We start from the raw sequence: 6,820 nt of genomic DNA, 5'->3' as shown, positions 1-6,820 counted from the left end.
TCCCAGCTGCTTGGTGGCCTTGTGCAGGTGTCACTCAGCTCTGGGAAAACTCATTCCTATTTTCTTTATCTGGAGAAAATACCTGCCCTGGCTCCGAGCTGCTCCCAAAGAGTGCCAGTGTCACTGCCACAGGGCAAAGCTTCCCATGGGCACCTTGCAAAGGGGACAAACCTGGTGCTTGGATTTATATCGGAATGAGAGGGGACATGAGGGAGCCACAGCATCCTCGCTGGGACATTCAAAGTGAATCCAGGAGGGACGGGAGCCAAGTTTTCACCTGCCATCAGTTTTGTACTGCATGAACTCCATCCAAGCCCTCTGTGCATCATCCCCGTGCAAAGGGCCAGGTTTGAAATGAAAAGAGGGAAGATTTAAGTTAAATATTAGGAGGAAATTCCTCCTGGGATGATGGTGAGGCCCTGGCACAGGTTGTCCAGAGAAGCTGTGGCTGCCCCAGCCCTGGAAGTGTCCAAGGCAGGGAGTGGAACAAGATGAGCTTTAAGGTCTCTTCCATCCCAAACCACTCTGGGATTCTGTGATTTTTTGGGAGGGGATGGCACGTGGGGAGCCAGGGAGAACGGTGGCACTGGGCACATGGCTGTGTCTGCTGTGGCAGCGGGTCCTTTGGCAGTGCTGTGGGGCTCCACAGAGCTGCAGCTGCATTGATGGTTCTGTTTCATGGCTCTGCTGAGTGTCAGGAGGGAGGAGAGATGGCAGCAGCTTGATTTCCTGAGAATGATCCATTTAGAGAGCGATGGCTCAGCCAATCCTTTGGGAAAAGCCTGGGGGCCTTCGTGCAGCCACAAGTGTTATTGAGACTTTCAGCTCCGACACCAGCTCCCATCCATCACGTCTGCCTGGCCTTCCCAGTGCCCCTCCTCCTCCTCCCACAAATATTCCCAGAGCAAACTCCACTGACCCTCCCAAGGTCCCTGTTCACCTGTTGCCTGACACGCTCCGGGCTCGTCCTCCAGCGTTGGAAGGGTTAAATCCTGCGTGCCCCGAGGCCACGCTTCACTTGATAATGTCATCAGCTGGTGACAGTGTTAATTCGGGGATCAGGTGCAGGAGGCGGCTGCATTACCCCGGAGAGAGATGAGTTGTGTCCGGAAGAGCCAGAACTGGATGTGCGGAATGATTGCACCAGGGGTGTCCTTCCTTCCTTCCTTCCCCCACTAAAGCATCAGCGGCCCCTCCACGGGGACACCCTCTTCCCTCTTGTTCCTTGAACCCCTCCTCCTCCCCCTCCTCCTCCCCCTCCTTCTCCGTGCCACATTGGATCGTGCCCCTCCAGGCTGGGAAATGCATCCTGGGAAATGCAGCATCCCTGGATGGTCCCTGTGGCGCAGAAGTGGCAGCAGTGCTAAGCCAGTGCCACCACCCTGCTGTCCCAAGTACTCCATCCCTCCTGGTGTCCCCCACCTGTGCCAGCCCTGTCCCCCTCCTGTGCCAGCCCTGCCTCTCTCCTGCCTGTTTAACACACTGGGAATTTTTTCAATAGATGTTTAAATCCCTGCATCTCTCCAGGAGATGAAGGCTCCATCCACAGCTCCTCCCTCCCAGTATCCCAGTGCTCCCAGACAGGCAGGGAGTGCTGGGCTGGGGAACTCGCTGCTGGGACCTGCTGGTGTCCCCTCTCTGAACACTGGATGAAGTCACCGTGTGCCTTTTCCATCCGGCTCTGCTCATCCAGGTGGGAGGTTCCTGTGGATGGTGGTGACCTGGGACACTCCCCTGGGAGCTGAGCAGGGCTGGGAGTTCCTGGGACAGAAAGCGGGATATGGGCAGGGGAAGCAGGAGGGGAGGCAGGAGCAGCTCTCGCTCCCTTGGCAGCATCCTGCCCATCTGTACCTGGTGTTCCAGAGCCACTTGAAAACCTTCTCAACCCTGGAAGTGTCCAAGGACAGTGGAAGGTGTCCCTTGCCATGGCAGGGGGTTCTTTCCAGCCCAAACCATTCCCTGATTCTGTGATTCCATGATTCCATGCAAAGCCCAGGAACACTGAACAAGAGCTGACCCTGGGGCTGTCCCAGGGTCTGACGCTGTGACAGAACCCCCTCAAACCTCTGCAGAGACCTCCCAGCACTGCTGCCAGGGGGACCCCGCTCCATCAGCTGCAGAGCAGGGACAGAACAGCAGCAGAAGCGGTTTCCCAGCTGGAAATGGAGCAGGCTAGATGAATCCCAGCAGAAAGCCCTGAGGAGCCTGTGGAGGGTGGGGAAGGAGAAGAGCAGGCAGAAGAGGCTCTTGTGCAAAGCCTGGATTTAAATAAACAAGCAGCAGGCAGGGAACAGTGGGATAGGAGGAGAACTCCTTCAGCTGAGGTTTCCATGAGTGCTTCCATGGGTATGCAAACCAGGCCAGCACAAGGAGCTTGTCCTGATCTTCCTTGTTCTGCACTTTCCCAATAAACATCTCTGGGCAGGATCCTTCAGTGGGCTGGCTCCAACAGGGACAGCAGGGCCTTCTCGAGTTGTTATTAATTGTTTGTATTCTGCTGGTGCTGGGAGAGCTTTGCTGGAGTTATCCAAGGAAAAATAATCTTTTCCAAGCAGGTATGTAAAGACCCAAAGTGCTGCCATGGCCTCACCACCCCTCCTGCTCTCTCTAGCCTTGGCCGTGCCTCCTGCATCCCTTGGGATCTGCTGGCAGTGAGGACACAGCGGCTTCCCCTCCCTCCTTCCACTCTGCACCGTTAGGGCTTCACCCACTTCTTCCTCCTGATTTGGGGATCCTGTTGTCCAGTCCTGCTCCTTATCTTCTCACCATCACCTCTTGCTGGCTCGACCCTATCCTCCCTCCCTGGGTTTGGGGGATGTTTTCTCGCTCTGGGGGTCTCGAGGAGCCGTGTCCATGCGCACGTCTCACCCCAGTGAGACTGAGACAGAGGATTGGAGTGGGGGGCAGGAATGGAGCAGCCAAACCTGGGAAGTGTTTCCCATTGGAGCCAGGCTGCCCCGGCAGCCAACCTCAGGTCACTGCAGCTTCTCACCCTGGCAGTTATTAAAGATGTCCCCCAGTTCCACCAACACGGGGAATTTTTGCTCAGGGAGCAGGACAGACGAATTTTAACTGAGCTGCTGCTCCCCAGACATGTTCTCTGCACAAGACCATCTTATTTCTATCATCCTTTCACCACCGTTTCACCCCCATCTTCCCCCTTCCCGACTTGGTTACAAACCAACTTGGAAATCTCAAACTCTGAGCCAGCCCCTCATTTTTATTAATGTTCTCCTCTCTCCCCAAGACCTGCTGAGTTTTGCTGACACTCTCAGCATCCCAAAGAGCCTCGAGAAGCAGCTGAAACCTCCGTGGTGAGGGGGCCGTGCCCACCTCCCCCGGTTCCCACACTCCCAACACCTCCGGATCCTTGCCGGCTCCCGGTTCGCGTTTCCCCCGCACTGCCGGCTTCTCCCGGCTCGGCTCTCAGACAGCTGTGATGGATCAGTGACAAGCTGCCTTTGTGTCCTCCTCTTGCACAACAATAGATACTCCTGTCTGTTTATACAAGTTTGAATTTGTCCCTATAAATACGGGGTGGAAGAAACAGTAGACTATAGATTGCACCCTGACAGCTGAAAGATTAAGGGAATCCATTAACTAAACCAACTGCCTGGAAATCTTATGCAGAACATACACCTGAAAGCCATTACTGCTGTCCTGTCATGCTGCTTTATCTCTTTATTTAGGACCCTTTTTGTTTGGTTGAGGGGTTGCTTTTTTTTCTGCTTTTTTTTCCCCCCCCTTCTAATAATGTAAACTTGTTCTGGAGTAACAGAGGAGCCCTTGATGAAGTATCTAAGTATTTTCTGCTGAAGAATTTATGAACTCGGAGCCAGCACTGTCCTTGCCAGATCCCATGGAGCGGGAGGGGAGGGGGCACTCTCCTGTCTCGGGGTTTGTGCAGTGAATGGCCTTGGCTCGGGTTTCCCTGCACTGAACTGTTTGCTTTGCTCTCATGGGCGACTCTGCCTCACTTCAATCTCTGGCTGCACTTAACCTTTTTTCACCTGAATTCTCTCCCTCCCTCCCTCCCTCCCTCCCTCCCCGCCTCTCCCGCCAGCTCCCTGCTTTCCAAAAGCCCACCCTCAAGTTCACGAGTGCAGCGGTCGCTCGGCTCTGCCGGAGCCGGGAGGGATCCTGGCTGTGATACTGTTGAAGTCTTTTTTTCTGCCGGGCTATTCAGGAATGCACACAATGCCCGTCTCCATAGTGCCCGTGCAAGCTCCTTGTCTCCGCCAGCACCACGCCTGCTCCTCTCCGGCCTCCTTCCCTCCCGGCTCGGTGCTGGGGGCGGGGTCCGGGGGGTCTTTCTGCACCTTGCTGGGAGCCAGAATTAGGGAAGGGAAAAGCAGAGACCTGCGGCTATTCTGAAGTGAAAGTAATTTCAGACTGACAGAGAGCAGGCTTTATAAAGGGGGGATATTGGGAAGGAATTCCTCCCAATCCGGGAGGTGGTGCCTCAGGTTTCCCAGAGAAGCTGTGGCTGCCCCTGGATTCCTTGGAAGTGTCCAAGGCCAGGTTGGATGGAGCTTGGAGCAACCTGGGCTAGTGGAAGGTGTCCCTGCTTATGGCAGGGGGTGGGATGGGATGGGCTTTGAGGTCCTTTCCAACCCAAACCATTCCATGGTTCCATTCTGAGCCTGAGGAGCACTGGGAGCACTGCTCACACAGAGCCTCTCCAGCCCCCACACAACAGGAGAGGTGCAGCTGCAGGAGTCTGCACAAATCCCTGGTTGGCTTTTGGAAGCTGTTTGCCTGGGAAAACAGAGGTTGAACCCTCCCTGTTCCCCTTTCTCCTCACCCTGCTTCCCCTTTCCCAAGGCGGGAGAGGCCAGGCCTCTCCAGCAGCACTGCAGCGTTCCTGATGAGACCTTGCAGCTATCAAATGATTTCTGCCCCCTGTCCCAGGCTGGACCCTCATCTCAGAGGGTGACATTGAGAGTCCAGTTCCTGCCACTGTCATCCCGGGTAGCTGTGTCCTTCATTTGAAATCCCAGGATGGGGCAGTGCTGGGAAAGCTTCCCACAACCGCAGCGGTTCCGGGCAGGCTCTCCCTGGGCGGGAGGGTGACCCCCCTGTGGCAGAGCCCCCGGTCCGTGCCGATGGTGAGTGATTAATGCTGTCCCCAGGCAGGAATAAAGTTTCAGGAGCTGCTATTGTCAGGGGAACAGGAGGGGCTCCCATCCCGCTGGACAGATAGTAACCACGGCAACGGCAGAGACACCGGGAAAGGGCCGGGAGGGTTCAGTGGGCAATGGGACACGGGCAGAGATCCCATTCGAGCCCATGCCTGGGTGTCACTGAGATGTGAAGAATTTGAAAATAGGGTTTCAAAGTTAAAGCAGCTGTGAATGCAACCAAGATGGGGAATTTCGTTCCTCTCTCCCTCGAAGTTTGTCCAAATTCCCATCCAATGCTGCTGGGCTGGATCCTGTCTCAGCATGGATCATGCCCGCTGGGACTCCTCTGAGTTGGAAAAGAGATGTTCCTCAGCAGCTGGGAGCAATCAGAAAGGAGTTTAGGGATGGAAAGGCAGGAACGAAGGATGGGAGGATGCAAGTGAAGCAGCTGCAATTGTGGAAAATCCTGGATGAATCCACAAAAGAAAACCCACCAGTTTCAGGAGGCTCTGGGATGCTGGAAGGATTCCTGTCCCTGCTCCATGGCTCTGCAAAAGCACTGAGAAGGTCCTGGAGCACCTCTGCCAGTGCTGTGGGGAACGTCAAGCAGGGAAGAGCCTGGAAGAACAACCATGGACGCACCATCAATGGCTTCTGCTTGAAAGGTGTCTCTGGGACTTCCACCAATGGATGGATGTGTTGGAAGGTGCTTGGAGACCTTTGGTGAGCTTTGGGAACAGCTCTGAGTGGACATCCCCTAACCATCAGCGGGTCAAGGCTTCTCCTGGCGGTGTCCATGGGTTTTTAGAAAGGGATGGGTGTGTTTGAAGGCATGGGTGCTGTTTGGGGTTTGCTGGGGAGCACCGGGAGCAGCTCAGCCTCCAGGCCAGGATCTCCAGCATGGAGATGCTCCAGGGAAGAACCCATGGTGATTCTTCCTCCAGACCAACCAGCAGCTGCCCTGGGAACTGTTTTCCGTCTGGGAAAAGAGAGGAAGGGCTGGAGATGGAGAGATGAGCCCCGTGCTGCTGGAGGACTCCCCTATAAATCCGACTGTGCCAGAGAGGGCTCCATGCGCATTTGGCTCGTTTGGGCTGTGCTGGGGGGAGATGGAAGAGGTCGGGAGAGCCGGGGTTGCCAGGCAACACTCCCCGTATATTGGGAAGATAAATCCCACAATAATGGAAAGAAGAGATCCTTTCCTGGCTTGTTGTTTGTTTCTCTCTTCCTCTGGTTCGGCTCACTCGGATCCTGGCTGCAGTTCTAGGGAGCAACGTGAGCTTTTTCTGCTCCAAAGGACCAAGAGGTTTATCCTTGGTGATGAAAACTGGGATTTTTGGATCTGCTGGGGCAGAGGGCTGGTGGAGACAGGCACACCTGGTTTTGGGAGGAAAAGGGATTGTGGGAAAAGCCAATTCCTTATCTCCGGACACATCCCACTCATGTACCACTTGCTTTTGGCAAACATTTATGTTTGCTCTTTCCCTGTCTCCAAAGAAGTGTTTTGTGGTCCCTGCTCCGAACAGGGCTGAGGTTGGTGTTGGGCTTTGCCTGGACTGAGGTTGCTCCGTCAGCACCAGGTGACTGATTCCATCCCTCTGATCCCATCACTCGTGATTCCAGCTCAAACACAGCTGGACCGCCGAGCACCCTCAGTGAGCTGTTTGCAATCAGCCAAGAAAAAAGCAGGCAGACAA

This window comes from Corvus cornix, chromosome 4A, assembly GCF_000738735.6.
Source record: "Corvus cornix cornix isolate S_Up_H32 chromosome 4A, ASM73873v5, whole genome shotgun sequence".
In the NCBI taxonomy this organism is placed as follows: domain Eukaryota; kingdom Metazoa; phylum Chordata; class Aves; order Passeriformes; family Corvidae; genus Corvus; species Corvus cornix.
Note: the sequence above shows the minus strand (reverse complement) of the source record.